This window comes from Sus scrofa, chromosome 3 (genome assembly GCF_000003025.6).
Source record: "Sus scrofa isolate TJ Tabasco breed Duroc chromosome 3, Sscrofa11.1, whole genome shotgun sequence".
In the NCBI taxonomy this organism is placed as follows: domain Eukaryota; kingdom Metazoa; phylum Chordata; class Mammalia; order Artiodactyla; family Suidae; genus Sus; species Sus scrofa.
Window position 1 is genome coordinate 29911703 of NC_010445.4, and position 25466 is coordinate 29937168.

Sequence of the window (25466 nt, forward strand, 5' to 3'; positions counted from 1 at the left end):
TTTTGTTGATCTATTCAAAGAAAAAACTTTTGGTTTCATTGATCTTCTTATTTTCTTTGTCTCTTTTTCATTTATATCTGTTCTGATTTTTATGATTTCTTTCCTTCTGCTAATTTTTGGCTTTGCCTGTTTTTTCTTCTCTAATTGTTTTAGGTGCAAAGTTAGGTTGTTTATTTGAGCTTTTTCTTTTTTCTTGAGGTAGATTGTATTGCTATAAACTTTCCTCTAAGAACTGCTTTTGCTGTGTCCCATAGGTTTTAGGTTGAACCTATGGATCATTGAAGAAATCAAAGAGGAAATCAAAAGATACTTAGAGACAAATGTATCTATTTCTTAATACCATGCTGTAATATACTGAATGAAGTAGGATAATTTCATGTAGTATAATTAGTATTTCATGTAGTATAATTATGACAATGTAGTATAATTATTTTATTCAGAAATACATACTGAGTACCTACTATGAGCTAGGCACTGGCATATAGACATACATATATATGTGTATGTGTGTGTATTAGTTTTAAGATACGTTCGCATATTATTTGATCCTCACTTCTAATAGAATAAAGTAGAAGGGACAGTGTATGACTTAGGATACCAGGTCATAAAAAACCCTCTGGCTTCCTGATTGTATTCTCATTCTTGGTTTACTTTGCTCTGGAGGAAGTTAGCTCCTATATGGAGAAACTCATGTGGAGAGTAACTGAGGCCTGGAGCCACCAGCCACATAGATGGGCCATCTTGGAAGTGTATCCAACAGCCCCATCCAAGCTTTCAGATGACTACATCCATGTCCAACATCTTGAGTCAGTTTCTTGAGAAATTCTGAGTAGTTAAGCCACTCTCAGAACTCTGACCTTCTGAAATTTAATAAATATTTGTTTTAAATCACTGATATTTGAGGTGATTTGTTGCACAGCAATAGATGACTAATACAGTGTGTGTGTGTGCGTGTGTGCACGTGCGTGCATGTGTGTGTTATCAACAGTGATCAAAGAAAGATAACAGCAGCCTGGAACATATTAAGTACCTGTTCCAAAGGTTCATCTCTTTCCCTGTAGTCTCCATTTTAGCTGATATCATAATAACACACTTGTTCAACCAAATATAAAAACCTAGGTCATCGTTGACTCCTCACTTCCTACAGATAGGTCACCAAATCATTATAATCCCACTCCCTATATCCTAATGGTATTGCTTCCCGTCTTTTACCATTCTATCTCCTTTGTTTAATCAAAAAACTGTAGCATCTTTGTAGCATCTTCATAGTGAATTCCTACATCAAGGTCCTAGAACATTTCATGGATGCTGGATCCCCTCCACTACCTCTGTGCTTGCACACACGTCTAACATTCCATTTTAAAATGCTTTTCTTTTCATCTTTCTAGCCCAAGAGTTCCTGGAGTGTAGAGACTTGTCTCATTCCTCTCAATCTCTTCTGTCTCCAGCAAGGGCCTGGCAAAGACGGTGCTCTGAAAATATTAGTATGCTGATTTTCAATTGATATATAACAAATTAAATTATCTCCACTTAGTGGCTTAAACAACAAACATTTATTACTTCACACTTTTCGTAGGTCAAGAATCTCACGTGGTTTTGTTGGGTCATTTGACTCAAGGTCCCTCAAAAAGTCATAGTCTTCATGTCAAGGCTCAAATGGGGGACAGGCCACATCTAACTCACTCCTGCAGCTGTTAGAGGCCACTGGTTCTCAATGCCACATGGACTGCTCAGCAGGTGGATTCCATAAGAGCCAGTATGGAGAGTGAGTGAGACAGGGTCAGCCAGGCAGAACCAGAGTGTAATCTAATCTCAGAAGGGATATTCCTTTACTTCTGCCAAATATTTATTAGAAGTGAGTTACCAGGTCAGCCCAGATAAGTTTCACAAGAGGTTATTACACAGGGGCCTGAATACCCAGAGCCAAGGATCACTGGGAGATACCTTAGGAGCTGCCTGCCTTGAACATCTTGAGCTTGTCTCTCAAAACAGGCCCGGTCTTGGGGGTCCATCACCTCTCTAAGAACCATCTTCATCTCCTCCTCCTCCTCTGTGCCCTTCCAGGAAAAGAGGAGCAGACTCCTCTGCTCCCAGGTAACCAGTGGACAGCAGTCCATCTCTAAACTCCATTCATCCACTTATGTAGTCTGTGTTTCAGCCCTGGAAATGTTGCTTAACCTCATTCATGTTCTAGCTACCCATCTAGAAATGGGGTTAATAATGGAACTCACCTCCTAAGTTTGTTGTGAGGATTAAAAACGCATATGGAAGCTTTTAACATAGTTCACAAAGCAATGTCACTTCTCAATAAACAAAAGCAACCTTTGTTACTGTCATTATTATGATCATGATTATTATCATTTTGTCCATGCATGTCAAGATATCTAAAAGGGCAGTTTCTTCCTTGCCAAACTTGGCTCTACTTTTAACACTTGTTCAGTCTCTTCACACTGTAATTTAAAAAAATTAAAAAAAAAGAAGGGCAGCTTCTGTGTTGTGGATGACAGGAAGACACTACTATACAGCTCTTCCCAGAACTAGAAATTGAAAAATCCAAGGAAGAGCGTATAGGACCCCATTGGTGCATCAGCGTAAATGTGCAAAGACAGAGGTTGGAAATGGATGTAGAATAAGATCCCACAGTGCCGTAATATGGGTAGAAATCATGCTGGAGGGGGGCACTTTTTGTACTTTGCCTTCTTTTGAAAAATTCCACTTGGTTTCCCTAATACCATCTTTTTAAAAGTTAAGGATAATCCATCTATGCTGAGGGACCCCCAGGACATGATCTGTACTGTCTGTAAAAAGATTTAAGTCCGAGAAGCAGAAGGGAAAAAACATTTCTTGAGTCAAAATTGTTAAGCCACAGAGTACATGTACAATTCAACCTGCATTATCTCATCCTTGCCACCCAACCATAAAAGGGCAGTTATTCCTAGCCCCCATGTTAAAAAAAATTGGGGGAAATCCACATAATAAAATTAACCACTTTAAAGTGAACAATTCAATGTACATTCATAATGTTGTGTAGCCATCATCTCTACATTTTCATCACCGTAAAAGGAAACCCTGTACCCATTAAGCATTTATTCCCATACCCCCTTCCCTAGCCCCTGGCAATTACCAAGCTACAGTGTTTCTATGGGTTTACCTCTTCTGGATACTTCACATTAACAGAATCATACATTTGTAACTTTTTGTGTCTGGCTTCTTTCTCTTCATATGTTCATATAGTCTTTGTGAGGTCTGTCCACGTTGCATATATTCATACTGCTTCCTATTTATGGCTGAATAATATTCCTTTGTTTACCCAGTCATCTTTTGATGGTCATTTGGGCTGTTCCTACCTTTTGGGTATTGTGAATATTGCTGCTGTGAACCTGTATACAGGAATTTGTCTGTTTTTCTGTTCTTTGGGGTGTGTTTCTAGGCGCAGAATTGCTGGGTCATATAGTAATTCTGTTTGATCTTTTGAGGAATTTCTTCATATCATTTTTTTACAGGTGGAGAAAAGCATGAATTCTTTAAAATACTTTGAGTGTAGAGTATGGGTGTGTGGAAAACTTCCTGGAGGAGGTGAGATGATCTAAGGGAGGCACGTTGCTCTTGTGGGATGGAGCAGAGCATTCAGGGTGGAGATTCCTGGATGATATGGACAGAGGCAGAGGTAAGCAGCTTAATCTAGTTGCAGCGAAGGGCCTGACTGGAAAGAACTCAGGCTGCCCCGTTCACCCTCCACCCCGCACCCCGGGTATGTGGCTGCCGCTATCACTATTTACCTTTCAGAGTCAGAGAAGCTAATCTCTGTTGTGTTTAGTTTTAATAAGAACTATTTATTCCAGGATAGGCTTTGGCCTCTGTCCAGCTCATTCACACATGTACACAAGCTATGGGCTTTGATTTCTTTTTAAAAAAAAAAATGGGTTAATTTCCTGCCTGCACACCTCAGTTCTTTGAGGTCAGACATGAGAGATTACACAGATAGATTGTTGGCTCTCTTGGGTCCCCATTAACAATCATGACTCAGCCAGACCAAGAGAAGAAAATCTAGGTTCTCCAGTGTGATGAGGAAAGAAACGAACAGCCTCAATCCTGTCGCCCCACTCTCTAGTGAAACCTTCTGGCTACCCAGCTTCTTTTAACAGCAACGTGTGCTCCTCGCTTCAGACACTCCAATCCCTCTGCAACTGCAAAATGGCACCATTAGCATGGTCAGCTCAGTCCCTGCCTCGTGTCAGGCACATTCCACAAACCGTCTTCTTTAGCCTGCACCCTAACTCTGCAAGGTACACAAAATTAGCCTCATTTTACAATGAGAAAAGAGATTCAAAGAGAGTGAGTTGGGCAGAACCAGGGTTTCAGCCCAAGTCTTGGCAGAATTTCAAAACCCATGCTTCTGCTGCCCTGTGTATTTGAGTTCCCTCACCCTGCTATATATTCTCTCTCTATAACTTATTCAACGTGAGTACCTGAAACTCTGTAACCTTTGAACAGCATTCCATCCCCCCCCCACCAACCCCTGGCAACCACCATTGTGCTCTCTGCTTCTATGAGTTGGGCTATTTTAATAGCATTTTTTGAAGGAAGCAGAGGAAGAGTTAGAGAAAAGAGGAGAGGGGAGGAGGAGTTACAGAGTGAATGTAGACAAAGAAAGCAAGGTGTGTCCTACTGTACAGCACAAGGAACTACAGCCAGTCTCTTGGGGATATAGTTGGTGTAGAACATGATGGAAGATACTACAAGAAGAAGAATGTATATATTCTGTGACACAACACAGTCAACTATACTCTAATTTAAAAAAAAAAAAAAAGAAGGCTGAGCTATGAAAGAGGTGTGGAGGTGGGGAGAGGAGAAAAAGGAGAAAGGTGGGGGAGCATGCACAGACAAGGAAAGAGAGAGAGAGAGATTTCACAGCGCTGAGAAGTGCTCCCCTTTTGTGCTGTTGGCAGAACTCACATTTCTCCTAAATGAAACCTGGTCCCTTTGAATGATTTCCCCCAGGCTGGGGACAGTGGAGCCAGGAGACAGTGACACAGGCGCATTTATTGATTCCAAATAGACTCTGCTGGGAGCACATCAGAATGATTTTCAGGAGTCAATTGAATTGATTCGTTCTTTAAATTAAATTCTCTCATTGCAGCTCAGCTCCGACACAATCGCCCAGTTGTGTCCTAAAGGGGCTCCGATTCCCAATTAATAAATGAGATCATGAGTAATCTGAGTCCACGTTTTTGCCAATGGGGCAGGTAGGACTGGAGGACAGAAGAGATCTAGGGAAATGTAGGGACACACATCTCTCTGACTTTTTTTCTCCTGGGGGCAGGGGTTCACCTGCATGAATTAGTTTGGGGAAGGAAGGAGGGGGCAGCATGGTTACGTTTGCAGGGAAGCTCCCAAACCAGGTCCTTGCTCTAGGGGAGCTGGCTTCTCTTTGCAGCCTGCTCCCTCATGCCATCCCACACAGAAATGGAATCCGGGGGTGGCCTGGGTCTAGGAAGTCAGCACATTTGACATGTAGGAGTACTGGAGGAAAAGGTGGGCAAGAACCTGCTCCTTTTGGATTCCATTCCTCTTCCCTCCATCACTTTGAATTTTTTCTTTTGCTTGTGTCAAGGTGAAGTTTCACATTTTGGAGGATGGATATAGCTGGGCTGCTTTGAAAGAGACATATCAAGATGGAAGTGGACCCAACATAAAAGTTAGTGGACACGACACAAAAGTAAGTCTTTTGGGGAAACCACACCCCTACCTGGAGCTTTACATACACTTACTTAATCCTCACAATAATCCTAAGCAGTAGGCAGAACTAGCACCTTTATTTCACAGATGAGGAAACTGAGGCACAGAAGAGTAGGAGGATGTGACCATGAGCATGGAGAAGGATGAGGTATAGCCAGGATGGGACCATAGGGCTGCTCATCTCCAGTTCTAAGACCATTTAAGGGTATGATTCTAGAGCCAGCCAATCTGTATTTGAATCTTAACTCTTCCTCCTCCCAGTTGTGTGAACTTGAGGAAACTACATAATGTCTCTGTGCCCCAGGTCACCTTCTGTAAGAGAGATGAATGTCTGCCCACTTCACAGGGTCGTGAATGATAATCAAATGGAACTAATTTACACGGGCAAGCATTTAGAGCAGTGGCTGCCTTACAAGGTTAAGTGCTCATGAGAGTTTGGCAAATGAATTTTTACATTCTTAGCCACCAAGAGATATTCGGTGCAATAGAAGCCTGAGTGATTGTCTGTAGGAGGGTGTGCGTAGATAAAAGGAGAGGGATGCCTCAGCTGGACCTCACTGCATGAGCAGAAAGTCATCGGGCTGCCCTTCGGAGCCTCCTTCAGCAGGTCCCCTCCAGAGCAGTCTTTGCCTCATTCTTGCAGCTCCAAGGGGAGCTGGGGACAGGCCTCCAGGCCCTCAGCCCAGGGAGCTTCCCACTCTGTGTCCAGAAGGCAGTGGTATGCCACAGGGAGGCTGCATGTGCCCTTCTGACACACTGAGCCCTCTCCAGTGCTCTGAGAGCCAAAATGAGGCCAGATCTCAGCATGGTGGCCAGGATGTGCCAGGGGGGAATTTCCAGCCCTCCTTCCCCAGGGCCTAGTTAACTGAAGAAACTCTTCCAAAAGGCTGTATACCAGCATTTTGCCGGATAGAGCTCCCACTGTGAAGCAAACTGAAAGGCACCGTTCATCAGCAGAGGTGGGTTCAAAGCCTAGCTCCACCATTTCCAGTTCTGTGATCCTGGAGAAATTACTTAAGCGCCTTAGACCCCGATGTCCTCTTCCTCTCTAATACCAGGATAGTAATATTACTGCCTTTTTTTTTTTTTTAGGACCACACCCATGGCATATGTAAGTTCCCAGGCTAGGGGCCCAATTGGAGCTGCAGCTGCCGGCCAGAGCCACAGCCACAGTAACACCAGATCTGAGCCACATCCCTGACTTATGCTGCAACTTGCTGCAACTTGCAGCAATGCCAGATCCTTAACCCACCGAGCAAGGCCAGTGATCAAATATGCATCCTCAGGGACACTACGTCAGGTTCTTAACCCACTGAGCCACAAAGGGACCTCCCTATTACTGACTTCTTAAGGTTGTTATGATTAAAATGAGATAATCCATGTAAAGCTCTTAACACAATGCCTGAGAGATCATCTTTGTGAGTTATTATCTTCATTATTGATAATACATTGATGTTAATAAATAATAAAAATAATGTTGATAGAAAATTAGAGGGGTTTTGGGGAGTGGGGCTTTTTCCAGTAGGAGCATCATCATAAATTCCTTCCAGCTTCGTGGGGTCCCTGCAGGTCTGCATCCTTCCTGAACTTCTGAGTCATCTGCATGGCAGGATCATGGCTGGGAAACCTGCTGAGAGTTTCTGTAAGGAATGAGGTATTTCTATATTTGAATAAAAAATCTCCTTTTTTTTCAGTTGAGTGGCAGGCATCAATGATTTGGATCAGTCACCCGAGCACATTCCCTGGAATTCCAGCAAGTTCACAGAAGGTAGGAGTTCCAGAAAGCACTGAGAGCTGTGCCAGCGGCAGAGACAGTCGGTGAGGGAATTTCCCCTTCTTGCTCTGTTAGGAAGCGTGAAACCAACAGCTGGACCACCCTTGCTTCTCCTCCTTGCTGTTAAGTCAAATATTCACTGCCTAGGGGATGTTGCATCTGCTGTATCCTTGTGGGCACTCCCTTCCCTGAGGTTTTGTTTGTTTTGTTTGCCACACTTGTGGCATATGGAGGTTCCCAAGCTAGGGGTCTTTTCGGAGCTACAGCCGCCAGCCTACACCCCAGTCACAGCAATGCCAGATCTGAACCGTGTCTGTGGCCTACACCACAGCTCACGGCAACGCTGGATCCTAAACCCACAGAGCGAGGCCAGGGATCAAACCTGCAACCTCATGGTTCCTAGTCGGATTCGTTTCCACTGCGCCATGACAGGAACTCCCTTCCCTGAGATGTTCGGATGGCTTTCTCTGACCTCCTCCAGGTGTCTGTTGTTGTCTTAGTCAGCATATGCTGCTATGACAGAACATCAGAGATCCGGTGGCTTATAAGTCACACACATTTATTTCCCACATTTCTGGAGGCTGTAAGTCTGCGATGAGGGTGCCAGCATGGTCTGGTTCTGTTGAGAGCCCTCTCTTCACGTTGCAGCCTGCTGACTTCCTGCCGTATCCTCATGAGCAGGAAGCAGGGAGAGAAAGCAGGCTTGCTCCTGTGACTCTTCTAAGGGCACCAATCCCATTCATGAGGGCTCCACCTCCATGACTTCCTCTGATCCTAATGACCTCTTGAAAGCCCCACCTCGTGATACCATCACGTTGCAAGGTAGGGTTTCAACATGTGAATTTGGGGAGACACAAACATTCAGTCCATGGTAATCACATAGGGACCCCCATCCCTGACAGCCCTATTGCCAGTCCCAACTCTAGCCTGACACTCCCCAGTCCCTGAAGTTCTGTGGGATGGGTGTGTGTGTGCGTGTGTTTTACTATCCCCCAGGACAGAGGGAAGCCCCCAGTACAGAATGACATTGACCTGATCTCATAAGACCCCACAGAATAAATCTGTACCAATTCGTACAAAATGATCTAGAGCCTTAAAAATACCCATTCCAATTGACTCCTATAAACCTAAGGTAATAATGTGAGATACAAAGAATGATGAGCAAGGAGTTCCTGTTGAGGCTCAGTGGATTAAGAACCTGATGTGGTCTCTGTGAGGATGCAAGTTCAATCTCCGGCATCATTCAGTGGGTTAAGGATCCAGCGGTGCTGCAAGCTGCGGAGTAGGTCACCGGTGTGGCTCAGATCTGGCATTGCTGTGGCTGTGGCATAGGCCAGCAGCTGCAGCTCCAATTCAGCCTCTAGCCTGGGAACTTCCATATGCCACAGATGCTGCTGTAAACAGGAACAAAAATGATGATAAGCAAGAACATTCATCCAGGTAACATTTACAGGAGTGAAACCTTGGAAAGCACCTAAATATCGAACCCTAAGAGCATGGATTAAAATATTATTGCACATCAGCATGTTGGAACACCATGCAGACATTGTTAATACTGTAGGGATGCTATTACAGTGAAAAATAAATCTAGATATTAATATTTATTTACAGTGTAATTCTGAACAGGAACATGGTAACAGTATTCCAAACTGTGAAACTTCTCACTGATGGAAAGAAATATTAGTGATTATTTTATTCATCTCTTTTATATTTTCTAAGCTATGTTTACAATGAATATGCATTACACTTATAATAAGGAAATAATACTGTAAATCTACATGGGTTTTGTTTTTTTTCACAAGTCCCTCATGGGTTTCATTGCCATGAATACAACTGTCGGCCCCATCAACAGAGTGTGGTCCCTCCAAAAGAATGTAATTAACTACATTCCCATCATTCCTGGTCACAGTGAAGCAGGAATCTGCTTTTTTTTCCCCCCTGTGAGCTCTTGAGAAAACAGCAGGCATAGCAAATAATAACCCTCTAGATAATACAAAGGGGTAAATATTACTAGGATTTGTTACATGAGTGCTAAAAAATATAACTTGAGGATGTAACCACTTATTTTCCCACCTTCAGAAATCCCAGCATCTGTTCCTGCCAAAAAGATGGAGGGTGGGGAATTTTGCAGAGAAAAAAAAATTCTTAAGTCTTTGCTTTCAAACTGACAGAGGAGGAAGAGGTGGGGTTGATAGTGGAGGAAATGCCGTATTACATAAAATAAGAGATTTGGCTGTTATCACTACTGAAAGAACAAGTGAGCTGGATTTTGCAGCATGAGAGTGACAGGTGAGACTTTAAGAAGGACTGGGGATCAGGGGACAGTTTTCAGATTTTCAAGGAAGGCAAGGACAACCCTTCCCCTTCTCTAACCAACAGACACACGGAGTCTACTATAGGCTTAAGAGAGTTAGGCTGTTTCTACCAGGACTTACCTTGTCATTTGGGACAATTCAAGAGAAGCTCTAGGAAAAGGAGAACAAAGTTTTTTCTGAATCAAAGTTCCTTCTTCTTCACTTTCAGACTTTCTCTTTGGCACACCATGGGTGTTGTTCATCTCTCTGTGCATTGTGCAATAAATTTTTCATCACTGGCTTTCACACCCTCTTTCCTTCCTAGGGATTTTCCTTCTTCAAGCCCCTCTCCCTGCCCTGCCAATTCTTGACAGTGATGTTAAACCACACCTGCTTGGCCCCTGAGACATCTCTCACCTGCCCCGGGTCCTACAGGAAGATGAACTGCCAAGGTGAAAAGGCTCACGGTAAGTCCCAAGCCTGATCTGCAAACCAAGGCCAGTTTGTGCCTTGGGCTCAATTTCCAATGCCCTCTAAAGGACTGGCCAATGTCAGGCAGTGCCTACCTGATACCCTGGGCCAATGCCAGGGCAGGAGAATCAGTTAGACTTTTGTGAAGACACTACTGGGGATCTCGGGATTGATTTTTGAAGCTTTGATTGAGTTCAGTACTTTTCCAGAAGAACAGGAGGCTTGGAGTGGCTTGACAGCTGCCACTGTCCAGGATAAAATTATCCTGAGCAGACCAACTCTCTAGGTCAAATAGTGGTCTTAAACCAGAGGCTCACAGCCAAATTCAGCCTATATATTATTTTTTCCTTGGCCTGCACAGGGATTTTTATTTATTTAAATTACTTGACAAGATGTGAAACTTGAATGATTCCATGTGAAAATGTGCATTTCTGACTTTTTTTAAAAAAAGATTTGATTGTAGGTGTGATGTTTAAGAATGTGAACTCTTAAGCCTGATTTCCTGGCTTAGAATCCTGGCTCTGTGATTGGGGACAAGGTATCAAACCTGTCTGTGCCTCAATTTGCTCATCTATCAAATGGGAACAATAATAAAAATACCTATCTCAAGGGTAAAGATTGAATGAACTAATATAAGTGATGCTCTTAAAACAGTGCCTACCATATACAAGTATTGTAAACAGTTGCTCTTAATACTGGGCATAGCATTCATAATGACTACAGTTACCTCCCTTGCTCAAGATAGGACATAACCTCTCCATTAACTGTGCTTCCCACCACACGCAATTCACTCATTATATTGGCTTCCTGGCCTCTGTAAGTATTTGAGTTTGAGATCCGTGGTCTCAAATGAAGATATAGTATTTGCCAGTGTAGGACCTCTGTAAACCCCTGGGCAGCAACCAGGAGATTCCATATTTGCCAAGTTCCTCACAGCAGGAAATTTATGGGCATAATAGATGAATATTACTTCCGGATCCTGATTTAGCCCTGTGACTTAGTTTGGTTCAGCAACCGCATGAAACAGAATGGACGATGTGTCAGCTCTGAGCCTAATCCTGACATGTTTCCTCTTGCAATTTCTCCATTTATTATTGAGAAGGAAAAGTTTGTGCTCGATGCTGGCCTCTGGAAGAAAAGGAATGATGCCTGAAGCAGGGACTCCCCAGTTAAGATGACCTATCCAGTCCAACAAAGAACAGTGTCCCAGTTGACCTGAAGAAGTATTAGCACACCTAGCCGAGATCTGCTGAAACCAACCTAGATCAGCCAACCCACACTCATATGAGATATAATAATACATGGTTGTTGTTTTAAGCCACTGAGTTTTGTGGTGGATTGTGACCCAGCAAACCCTATCAGAGAAACTATCCAAAGGAACCCTTAACATCACCAAGGGACCAAAAGAGGACAGTGCCCATTTTTCCAAGATACAGTGATGATGTCACCCAGGTTAGGTATGACTAGGACCTCCCTAAGGACTGGGCTGCTCTCTGCCTCACACCAAGAGTCAAACATTCAGGGGTTGGAGTGTTTGATACTTAGGTGGATACCCTGTCCCTTCACACAACCTTGGACAAAAACCCCAGGCCACAGCAGAGTACCACCAAAAGCGTTTGATGGATTTTCTCAGTTCCCGTGGTTTCTTATTCTCTCATGGTTCCTGTCATCTCCACATCCTCAGATACACAATTTCACCAAATTTTTGTCCATTTGTGTATTCTGGCTATACAATGTAAGAATGAACTGTTGGGGAGTTCCCGTCATGGCGCAGTGGTTAACGAATCCGACTAGGAACCATGAGGTTGCGGGTTCGGTCCCTGCCCTTGCTCAGTGGGTTAACGATCCGGCGTTGCCGTGAGCTGTGGTGTAGGTTGCAGACGCGGCTCGGATCCTGCGTTGCTGTGGCTCTGGTGTAGGCCGGTGGCTACAGCTCCGATTCAACCCCTAGCCTGGGAACCTCCATATGCTGCGGGAGCGGCTCAAGAAATAGCAACAACAACAACAAAAAAAAGACAAAAGACAAAAGACAAAAAAAAAAAAAAAAAAAAGAATGAACTGTTGGAGGCAGAGTCATGAAGAAAAGTTAAGAAGCTACTGAAGATGTTCAGTGTCAGCTTGAATGAAGACTGTATGATTGGGCTGTGGGATAGAAATCCTGTGAAATCAGATTGTTATGATCATTATACAACTATAAATGTGATAAATTCACTTGAGTAATAAAAAAAATAAAAAGACTATGATTGAGAAAAGAAGAGAGGAGATTCAGTGATAAAAAAAAAACAATGTCAGTAACAACACTTATCAGGTGATTACGTGTCAACCACTGTTTTAAGAGCATTACATATATTTATTCAACAATCTTATGGATTAAGTATTGCCACTCCCTCCATTTTATTGATATTGAGGCCAAAGGGATCCAGCCTGCAAATGATAGATGGAAACCTAAGAAGTCTAGATCCTGAATCTGGATTCCTAACAACTGCGTGATTCACCACTGCCTTACTTAAGAACCTTGCAGGCGGTAGAATAAGCAGGACTTTGTGGTTGATTAGCCATGGGTAAGGAATGGGGAATTCAAATCAGTTCAAAAACAATGTGGTCTTCTCATTTGTTCTAGGCAAGAGCGGTGTGTCCTGGGTGTGTGCCAACTTAGAATCACAAGAAAAAGTTAACTAAGAGATTCATGGGACAATGGTTACTGTCAACAAACATTTGGTGGATGGTCACACATTTGGTTCTGACTTGTCCTCTGGAGATCAAGGAATTAGAACGGAGACAGAGGTGGGAGTTTCTAAAAAGAGGAGTTTAATTTTAATGTAAAGAATAACTTCCAATGGGCAGAACTTGAACACTGAACCTTGAAATGGATAGAATGAGCTGCTTTGGAGGTCCAAGAGGCATGGCACTGCAGTTGTCTAAGCAGGCAATCAACAGCACTTGCCAGGGACAATGAATAGGAGAATCCAGCCGTAGTGTGTGTGTGTGCGTGTGTGTGAGAGAGAGAAGTGAATAAATCATTTCAAAACAATCACAGGACCATTTTGTGAAAACTTCTGAATTTGTCTACCACAGCTGAGTACTCATTTCAGTCTTGTGGAGACTATCTGAAACCTAAACAGGTTCTTTGCTTCTTTGATTTTTCTAGTTCATACATGCCCAAGGCTCAATAAGATAAACAGTCATTTGCAGGGAGAAAACCTGGGTATTTATTCTTGGCTTTCTTTTGTTCTTTTCAAAAATAGAGATCTTTGTTTGACGAGAAACAGCATTGCTTCTCTCTAGAGCAGAGATCAATAATGGCTTTTCTGCTAGAGCTAGCATGTATATTTTCTTTATTTCCAAGGGATCACTACTGGGAACAGGGAAGCAGAAAGCCCTCATTCAACTGGATGCCCTAGAACTTTTGCTTTTGGACAAAAATTTGAAAAGTGCTTTGCAAGAGGTCACTTTGTGGATAGCCCCTCAGGCTCAGAGTCTTTCACTTTCTTCCTGCCCTTACCTTGAAGTTAAGATTTGTTTCTGTATGGCACCCCCTTGTCTGAGAGACAGTGACTGGTGCTATTGCTATCTGGTAGGGACCAGTAACCAATTATAGGACTAGGAGTGGATCTCTGGAACTCATACTTGACTCCATGCTAGAGGCTACAAGGAATAAATAAAGAGGTGAGTGCAACCTGGATATTTGAGGTAGAATTCAAAAGATGGGGAGAAAAAAAACTCGGGAAAGCTGCCACAAGATTTGGTAGGAGCACAAAGTTAGGTAATAGAGTCTGAATAGGAAGATCAGAGAAATATAAACATAGGGACATTCTTAGAGGTGAGGTAAAGACAGAAGCCAAGAAAGAAACCCAAGCCTTTCTTAACGCATCAAGCAGGGATAGCCAACTCCTCTGTTTCATGGTTCCAACTAATTGATATGAAAAAGTGTGTTAGGAGTAGTCTGGTTTAGAAGCAGCAGTCAAGATAAATAGACAGATGGGATTAAGATGGCGGAATAGAAGGACTGGAGCTCAGCTTCTCTCCTAAAAACAACAAAATTCACAACTAAAGCCTGGGCAATCTTCAACCAAATGGACTAGAAACCTTAAAAAAGATATCCTACTCCAGAAGACAAAGAGGCCACATCAAGAGGTCAGAGGGGCAATTACGTGATATAAACAATCCCATACCTCACGGGTGGGAAGTCCCACGGACTGGAAACTAACTGGTTCACAAAGTCACCTACAGGAGTGAGAGTTCTGAGCCCCACATCAAACTCCCACATGTGGGGATCTGGCACTGGGAAAAAGAGCCCCTGGAGCATCTGGCATTGAAGGAAACAGAGACCCCATTCTTCAAAGGCACACACAGACTTTAACATGCACTGGGTCCCAGGGCAAAGCAAAGTCTCCATAGGAATCTGGGTCAAACCTGACTGTAGTTCTTGGAGGACATCATGGGAAAACAGGGCTGAATGTGGCTTGTTGTGAGGGAAGGTCATTGGAAGCAAAGCTCTCAGGAATATTCAGCAGCCCTGCCTTTCTCTGGAGGGGGCCATTTTGGGAAAATCTGGCCCCACTTATCAGCACTGAGAAGCCCCAGGGCAAACAACAATCCAGATGGGATCACAGCCCTGCCCCTCAGTAAACAGGCTACCTAAAGACCCCCCCAGGCACACAACTGCCTCTAATCCCATCCAGAGACTAAGCCCCACCCACCAAAGGGATTAGAATCGGCCCCACCTACCAGTGGGCAGGCATCAGTTCCTCCCATCAGGAAGCCTACAGCAAACCCCCATACCAACTTCAGCCACAAGGGAGGAAAACACCAGAAGTAAGAGAGGCTACAACTCTATTATCTGCAAAAAGGTCTCCACACCAAAAACCTGTAAAAATGAAAAGACAGAGAAGTATAACTCAGATGAGGTAGAAGGAAAAAAACCCAGAAAATCAGCTAAGCGATGAGGAGATCCTCAGCCTCCAGGAAAAAGACTTCAGATTTTTGATGCTAAAGATGATGCAAGACATTGGAAATAAACTGGAGGCAAAGATGGATAACTTAGAGGAAACACTGAGCAAAGAGATACAAGATATAAAACTTAAACAAGAAGAGATGCAAAATAAAATAACTGAAATGAAAAATTCACTAGAAGCAGCTAACAGCAGAATACAGGAAGCAGAAGAACGAATAAGCAAGGTGGAGGACAGATTAGTAGAAACTACGAATGCAGAACAAAAAAGAGAAAAAAGATTGAAAACAAATGAAGAGAGTCTCAGAGAACTCTGGGACAACGTGAAACGTGCCAACATCTGTATTATGGGGTGCCAGAAGTAGAAGAGCGAGAGAAGGGGACAGAAAAAATATTCCAAGAGATAATAGACAAAAACTTCCCTCACACGGGAAGGAATCACTCACTCAAATCCAGGAAGCACAACGAGTACCATATAAAATAAACCCAAGGAGGAATACACCAAGACACATATTAATCAAACTGACCAAAATTAAAGACAAAGAGAAAATCGTGAAAGCAGCTAGGGAAAAGAAACCAGTAACATACAAGGGAACCCCAATAAGGTTATCGGCAGATTTTTCAGCAGAAACTCTGCAGGCCAAAAGGGAGTGGCATGATATACTTCACGTGATGAAAGGAAAAAACCTCCAACCAAGATTACTTTACCCAGCAAGGCTCTCATTCAGATTTGAAGGAGAAATCAAAACCTTCACAGATAAGCAAAAGTTGAGAGAATTCAGCAACACTAAACTAGCCTTACAACAAATACTAAAGGAACTTCTCTAGGCTGAAAAGAAAAGACAGCAACAGGAAACAAAAATATCACAAATGACAAGGCTTACCTGTAAAGGTATATATACAGTAAAGACACGAAATCATCCATGTACAATTATGCCACCAAAATCAGAAATCATGAGAAGAGGTGGGTACAAATGCAGGATACTGGAGATGAACTTGCAATTAAGAGAACAACAACTTAAAACAATCTCATATACATATAGACTCTTATATCAAAACTTCAGAATAAATGCAAACCAAAAATCTACAATTGATACACAAACAAAGAAAAATCAACTCAAATACAACACTAAAGACAGTCATCAAACCAGAAGAGGAGAGAACAAGAAAAAGGAAGAGAAAAGAGCAATAAAAACAAATCCAAAGCAATTAATAAAATGTCAATAAACATACATATCAATAATTACCTTAAATGTTAATGGACTAAATGCCCCAACCAAAAGACATAGACTGGCTGAATGGATACAAAAACAAGACCCATATATATGCTGTCTTCAAGAGACCCACTTCACTTCTAGGGATACATACAAATTGAAAGTGAGAGGATGGAAGAAAATATTTCACGTAAATGGGGATCAAAAGAAAGCTGGAGTAGCAATACTCATATCAGACAAAATAGACTTTAAAATGAAGAATATTTTAAGGGACAGAGAAGGTCATTACGTAATGATCAAAGGATCAATCCAAGAAGAAAATATAACAATTTTAAATATCTATGCACCCAACATAGGTTCACCACAATATAGAGGATAACTGCTAACAACCTTAAAAGGACAACTCAACAATAACACAATAATAGTGGGGGACTTTAACACCCCACTCACAGCAATGGACAGATCATCCAGACAGAAAATCAATAAAGGAAACACAGGCCCTGAATGAATCATTAAACCAGATGGACTTAATAGATATTTATAGGATATTTCATCCAAAAGCAACAGAATACACATTCTTCTCAAGTGCACATGGAACACTCTAAGATTGATCACATCCTGGGCTACAAATCCAACCTCAGTAACTTTAAGAAAATTGAAATCATATCAAGCATCTTTTCCGACTACATATACGACTAGAAATCAACAACAAGAAAAAATCTGCAAAAAACACAAACACGTGGAGACTAAACAACATGCTACTAAACAACCAATGGATCACTGCAGAAATCAAAGAGGAAATTAAAAAATACCTGGCAGCAAATGACAACAAAGATATGACACTCCAAAACTTATGGGATGCAGCAAAAGCCATTCTAAGAGGAAAGATTATAGCAATACAAGCCCACCTCAGGAAACAAAGAAAAGCTCAGGGAGTTCCCATCGTGGCACAGTGGGGGAGTTCCCGTTGTGGCACAGTGGTTAACGAATCCGACTAGGAACCATGAGGTTGCGGGTTCGGTCCCTGCCCTTGCTCAGTGGGTTAACGATCCGGCGTTGCCATGAGCTGTGGTGTAGATTGCAGACATGGCTCGGATCCCGCATTGCTGTGGCTCTGGTGTAGGCCAGTGGCTACAGCTCTGATTCGACCCCTAGCCTGGGAACCTCCATATGCCGCAGGAGCGGCCCAAAGAAATAGCAAAAAAAAAAAAAAAAAAAAAAAAAAAAAAAAAAAAAAAGCTCAAATAAACAAGCTAACTTTACATCTAAAGCAGCTCGAGAGAGAAGGACAAGACCTAAAGTTAGTAGAAGGAAAGAAATCATAAAGATCAGAGCAGAAATCAATGAAATAGAAACAACAAAAACCATAGAAAAGATCAATGAAACGAAAAGCTGGTTCTTTAAAAAGACCAACAAAATTGATAAACCCCTAGCCAGACTTACCAAGCAAAAAAGAGAGAGGACTCAAATCAATAAAATTACAAATGAAAAAGGAGAAGTAACAATGGCTATCATAGAAATACAAAGGATCATAAGGGACTACTATATGCAACTATATGCCAATAAAATGAAAAACCTAGAAGAAATGGACAAATTCTTAGAAAAGTACAATCTTCCAAGATTAAGCCAAGATGAAATAGAAAAGATGAATAGACCCATCACAACAACTGAAATTGAAACTGTGATTAAAAAACTTCTAACACACAAAAGTCCAGGACCAGAGGGCTTCACAGGTGAATTCTATCAAACATTTAGAGAAGAGATAACGCATCTCCTTCTGAAATTATTTCAAAAAATTGCAGAGGAAGGGACACTCCCAAACTCATTCTATGAGGCCACCATCACCCTGGTACCAAAACCAGATAAAGATTCCACAAAAAAAGAAAACTATAGGGCAATTTCACTGATGAACATCAATGCAAAAATCCTCAACAAAATACTAGCAAACCACATCCAACAATAACTAAAAGGATTGTACGTCACGATCAAGTGGGATTTATCCCAGGGATGCACGGGTTCTTCAATATCTGCAAATCAGTGTGGTATGCCACATTAACAAACTGAAGAATGAAAACCACATGATCCTCTCAATAGATGCAGAAAAAGCCTTTGATAAAATCCAACACCCATTTCTGATAAAAACCCTTCTGAAAGTGGGCATAGAGGGAACCTACCTCAACATAATAAAGGCCATATATGACAAACCCACAGTGAACATCATTCTCAATGGTGAAAAGCTGACAGAATTCCTATTGAGAGCAGGAACAAGACTAGGATGTCCGCTCTCACCACTAATCTTCAACATAGTTTTGGAAGTCCTAGCCACAGCAATCAGAGAAGTAAAAGAAATAAAAGGAATCCAAATTGGAAAGGAAGAAGCAAAACTATCGCTATTTGCAGATGACATGATACTATATCTAGAGAATCCTAAAGACTCTACCAGAAAACTGTTAGAGTTCATCCATGAATTTGACAAAGTCGCAGGATACAAAATTAATACACAGAAATCAACAGCATCTCTATATACTAACAATGAAACATCAGAAAGAGAAATTAGGGAAGCAATCCCATTTACCACTGCATCCAAAAGAATAAAATACCTAGGGGTAAACCTACCTGAAGAGACAAAAGACCTGTACTCTGAAAAGTATAAGACAGTGATGAAAGAAATCAAAGATGACACAAATAGATGGAAAGACATACCATGCTCTTGGATTGGAAGAGTCAATATTATCAAAATGACTATACTACCCAAGGAAATCTACAGATTCAATGCAATCCCTATCAAATTACCAAGAACATTTTTCACAGAACCGGAACAAAATATTTTAAAGTTTGTTTGGAAGCACAAAAGACCCAGAATATCCAAAGACATCCTGAAAAAGAAAAATGGAGCTGGAGGAATCAGGCTCCCATACTTCAGATTATACTACAAAGCAACAATCTTCAAAATGATATGGTACTTGCACAAAGATAGAAATATAGATCAGTGGAACAGGATAAGCCCAGAATTAAACCCACACAGCTACAGCCAACTAATCTATGACAAAGGAGGCAAGAATATACAATGGAAAAAAGACAGCCTGTCCAATAAGTGGTAATGAGAAAACTTGACAGCCACATGGAAAAGAAGAAAATTAGAACACTCCCTAACACCATACACAAAAATAAACTCAAAATGGATTAAAGACCTAGATATAAGATCAGACACTATAAAACTCTTGGAGGAAAACACAGGCCAAACACTCTCTGACATAAATGACAGCAACATCTTCTCAGATCCACCTCTTAGAATAATGACAGTAAAAACAAAAATAAACAAATGGGACCTAATCAAACTTAAAAGTTTCTGCACAGCAAAGGAAACCCTAAACAAAATGAAAAGACAACCCACAGAATGGGAGAAAATCTTTGCAAGTGATTCAACTGACAAGGGATTTATGTTCAAAATTTATAAACACCTTCTGCAGCTCCATACCTAAAAAACAAACAACCCCATCAACAAATGGGCAGAAGATCAAAACAGACAGTTCTCCAAGGAAGACATACAGATGGCCAAAAAACACATGAAAAGATGTTCAACATCACTCAGTATTAGAGAAATGCAAATCAAAACCACTCTGAGGTACCACCTTACACCAGCCAGAATGGCCATCATCCAGAAGTCTACAAACAAGTGCTGGAGAGGGTGTGGAGAAAAAGGAACCCTAGTACACTGTTGGTGGGATTGTAAATTGGTGAAACCACTGTGGAAAACAGTATGGAGATTCCTCAGAAAACTAAACATAGAACTACCATTTGATCCAGCAATCCCACTCCTGGGCATCTATCCAGAGAAAACCACGGCTCGCAAAGACACATGTACTCCAATGTTCATTGCAGCACTATGTACAATAGCCAAGACATGGAAACAACCTAAATGTCCATTGACAGAGGAGTGGATCAAGAAGATGTGGTACATACACATAATGGAATATTACTCAGCCATTAAAAGGAACAAAAGAACAGCATTTTTAGCAACATGGATGGACCTAGAAATTATCATGCTAAGTGAAGTCAGTCATACAATGAGACACCAACATCAAATGCTTTCACTGACATGTGGAATCTGAAAAAAAGACAGACTGAACTTCTTTGCAGAACAGATGCTGACTCACAGACTTTGAAACACTTATGGTCTCCAAAGGAGATAGTTTGGGGGTGGGGGGTGTGCTTGGGCTGTGGGATGGAAATCCTGTTAAATCAGATTGTTATGATCATTATACAACTACAGATGTGATAAATTCATTGAGAAATAAATAAATAAATAAATGAAAAAGCACAGAAAAAAGAAAATCACACATACTCTGAGTTGTCACGGAACTCCTGTCAGTCACAGTCTAGGGATGAGGCTCTTAGAAATCAGGGGCTCAGACCACTTTTGGCTTTTCTCTGTTTCGGCACCATGGCAGCTCCATGTTCACTCTCTGCTTTTCCTTAAGATCACATTTCAGGGAGTTCCATTGTGGCTCAGTGGAAATAAATCTGACTAGTAGCCATCAGGATGCAGGTTCGAAACCTGCCCTCGCTGAGTGGGTTAAGGATCCTGCGTTCCCGTAAGCTGTGGTGTACGTCTTGGTGTGGGACTTGGCTCCAGTCTGGTGTTGCTGTGGCTCTGGCATAGGCTGGAGGCTCCAGCTCCAATTCCACCCCTAGCCTGGGAACTCCCATATGCCACAGGTGCAGCCCTAAAAAGGTGCAAAAAAAAAAAAATCAAATTTTAGAACAAGAAAGGAACCGATTATAGGGAAGCTGCATTCAAGCTACAAAGAGAAAAGGCAGAGAAACTTATATGAGTAGGTTATGAAATCCAAGGGAGGGAACTCAATATTAACGGGAGGCTCTATGACCAACAGACGGAAAGTCACTGCTTTCCCAATCTCCATCTGCAGCAGCTGTGTTTTGTGCTCCTCATGGTGTCTCCTGGGAAGCCCAGAGTCAGATTTATAGTTTGCCTGTCAAAAGTGGTTAAGGATATAAGGCTATACAATTTAAATCATTTTTGCCTCCATCTTATTGCTCTTCTCTTCTGTGTTTTAATTACCTTGCATCTTTTGAATCTGGGCGTTCTCTTTTGATATTCAATACTTTGTGTCATATGACATCCTTTCTGAAAAATAAGTTAAACATCAAACAAACATACACAAACATAAACTGACACGCATGCATATATGTGATCACATGATCCACAAACACATGCTTATATTTTCTCTCAGTTCCACCCCTTACATGACCCCACAACAAAACAATTGGGAGTACTTCCTAAGTAACATGATCTAGAGAAAATACATAAAGTGTATTTGGGTAATGGAGTTAGTGGGGTTATTTTGCCATTTTGTGGGAACTTCAAATTTCTAGACTATCAGAGGTGGAAGACACAATTTGCAAAGATTACTAAAAAAATAAGTTACATCCCATAGGACTCTTGGCAATGTAAATTTGCCCACTCTTCTCAACAAAAGCTGGAGTTTCTCTTCCCCTACCTTGAGTCTAGGCTGGCCCAGTAACTTTCTTAGACTAATTGAAAGTGGTGGAATTGATACTGTGTAGGTTTTGGCGTCTAGCTATCAAGAGGTCTTGCTGTGTCCATCTTCACTCTCTTGGAATGCTTCTCTGAGATCATCACAGAAGGAAGTAGATCTTGGCCTGCTGAAGAATGAGAAGCCACATGGAAAACAACCAAGGACCCCATTGTCAGCCAGCTTCTCCTTCCATAGCAGCTTTACAGAGCAAGCAGATACCAGAGGCTGGACTAGAACTTAGATCCCAGGCCTTTAATCTCATGTTCTTTAAGGTTGTGTCCAACACTGCACCTCTCCTCTGTAGGAGAAGAAAAGGCTATGAGAGCCAAACTCTCTGATACAGTAAGAAAGGGAAAACCTGAGGGTCAAAAGCCCCAGCCCGGTCAACACCCTGCTGTGTGTCAGTAAGCAAATAGGGTGTCTTCTCTGGACCTCTACTCCCTTGTCTGTGGAATGAGCAGGTTAGAGAAAGGAATCCCCAAGGCCCCTTTAAGTTCTCATGGTCCCTGTGCCTGTGACTCTAAAGCATGCCTTCTCAGCTCTTTAGTCACAGCAGGAACTCAGCGATTTTATTGTGACAGCCTGGAAGCCAGCGAGGGGGAGGCAGGGGGTTGCATTTCATTCTGTCAGCTCCCCTTCTTCTAAAGGGTAACATTGTCACTCACAGCTTATCTTGCTGTGAACTTTCCTTAATGGTTTAGTTGGATTTAGGCTCAGATTAATCATCCTGGGCAACAGGCAACATGACAAACTCATCACTAATTAATTGGCAGCAACACAAGATACCACGTTCCCTGGTGCAGAAGGTCTGTTTCTATATCAGCCTCCATCCTTCTAGGTTCTAACAATGGTGTGCCACTTCATCTTCCGTGTGCTCATCTTGGCTAAAAGCATAAGTGAATGCTCACCACAGGGAAGAATGACAAGGGGAAGATTCAGTTTGGGAAAGTGTATTTCTGTTTACATCTTCATTCCTGAAACCAGTGCTGTATTCTTTAAGGGAGAAGTTCTGCTTTGGCTATCTTCCATGAACAAAAATGTTTGCCCTTGCAGTGTTAAGTAAAAATTCAATATTATTGCTACACATGCAATACTGTAGAAGTGAAAATTAGGTCACACCATTAATAGGCTCCGAATTTTTATTTTCAACAGAATTTTGTAATCAAAGAGACCTGTTTACATTCAGCTCTACGCATGTCTAGACATAGAGGTATCTAGCATCTCTGTTCAGTACTAGATAGTCAGCACGTAGAACAGTAAAGGTTTTTTGAAGGAAGGGATGAACATTGCCTTTAAAACAACTACTCTTTCTCTACTTTCTCACCCTTTAGTCATTCCTCAAATCACAGTGTTCTTGCTTTTATCTCCACATTGACAATCTCAGTATTAGTCAGGATTCTTCAAAAAAAAAAAAAAAAAATTATGAGCACAAACACAAACTAGCTTAAGCAAAAGAGGGCATTTTTGGATTGTGTATCTGGAAAGAAAGTTGGGTAGCTTATGGTGATCAAAGGCAAAGATTTGGGAGTTTGGGGCTTGTAAGTTCATACTGCAACACAATGCTGCCAGAAATAAATCCATCAATAAACCAATTCATGTCTATCTCTCTGTCTCCCGCCCCCCTCACCCTCTCTCTCCCCCATCTAGACATAGCATGAAGGTGGCCATCTATAAACCAAAAAGCAGGATGAGGGCTCTTAACACAACCCAACCACTCAGGAACATTGATCTTGGCCTTCCAGCCACTAGAATAGTGAGAAAACTGCTTGTTTTCTCCGGACTTCTTGAGTTTTATTTTACATGGGCATGAATAAATTTAGTAATAAAGAAAATGCTTGGGGACAGGTGGCTACTGAAAAATAGATATAAAATTTTAAGTGGAGACTTGTGGTTTGATATGCAGCACTAAAATGACAGAATAAAAGTATACACATTTTAAAAAATCCACTGGAAAGATGGGAAGTGTACCATCAATACAACCTGATGGAAGAGAAAAGGGGCTGAAAAAGACTGACAATGGGAATAAAAGGAATAAAAAACAAAAGACAAGGGTTATTGGCAGAATGAGTAATTAGAACATAGAGCAGTTAAGCCAGGCCCTGCATATCAGTCTTTATCTGAAATTCGTCCCTAGGATAATGTTTTACATACCATCTTTGATCCGGAAATTCCGACAAAGGCTCCCAGAGTGAGACTCATGGCCAGTGCCTCAGAGAACTTACAGCTTCCAAGAAAGACAGAAAGATCGCATATGCAAAGTGAAAAACCCTCCACTTAGACATTAAAGGAAATTCCACTTAGTCTCCCATTCCCTCCTCTACTCCCTTCTCTTCTAAAAACACTGACACTAAGGTACTTATGATCTAAATCTGCATTCATTGCCAAGAGAACATGGAATTCACTTGGATTGAAGAATTACTCCCCAGCTGCCAACATTGCTCAATTTAAATTTCACCAGTAATTATGAACAGCAACCAATAAATACCATACATTTGAAGAAACCTAACTGTGAAAAGGCAACTTCAAAATACAATAAATAACAGATTAATGTGTGAGGGAAGAGTTACCACAATAAGCTGAAGGAAATTTATCAAGTTATCACATCAATAGAAAAGAACAGGCAGCAAAGGAAAAGAACCAGAACTCTCAAAAACAAAATCTCACTCCTGGGCATAGATCCAGAGAAAACTCTAATTCCCACTGTTCATAGCGGCACTATTTACAATGGCCAAGACATGGAAGCAACCTAAATGTCCATCAACAGAGGAGTGGATAAATAAGACATAGTACATATATATAATGGAATATTACTCAACCACAAAAAAGAGTGAAATAATGCCATCTGCAGCAACATGGATGGACCTAGAGATTATCAAACTAAATGAAGCAAGTCAGAAAGAGAAAGACAAATACCATATGGCGTCACTTATATGTGGAGTCTAAAATATGATACAAGTAAACTTATTTACAAAACAGAAACAGACTCATAAACATGGAAAACAAACTTATGATTACCAAAGAGGGAAGGAGAAAGGGATAAATAATGAGGAGTCTGGGATTAGCAGGTACATACTACAGTATATAAAATAGGTAAACAACAAGGCCCTAGTGTATTGCACAGGGAACTATATTCAATGTCCTGTAATAAACCCTAATAGACAATAACATGAAAAAAGAATATATGTGTGTGTGTGTATATATTATATATATATATATAATATATAGCTGATTCACTTTGCTATACATCAGAAACTAACACAACATTATAAACCAACAATACTACTTCAATTAAAAAAAAAACATGATTGCTGAACTAAAATCTAGTAGATGAATGGTCAGCATAGAAAGACAAATACTAATGATGACAAAAATCTGGACTTGGGATATTAAGCCAAAGGATTCGCTCAGAACCTTATATATGAAAGTTGTGAAAAGAATAAACCCTGAATTCTCATTGTAAGG

The 25466-nt window shown here is 41.4% G+C and overlaps 1 long non-coding RNA gene across 1 annotated transcript; it reads left to right on the forward strand.

Annotated features, from left to right (window-relative positions):
- LOC110259932 lies at positions 221 to 12134 on the forward strand. The gene is made up of 4 exons (XR_002342418.1): positions 221 to 3667; positions 5615 to 5719; positions 7434 to 7507; positions 10133 to 12134. It is a non-coding gene; the product is annotated as an uncharacterized LOC110259932 (long non-coding RNA).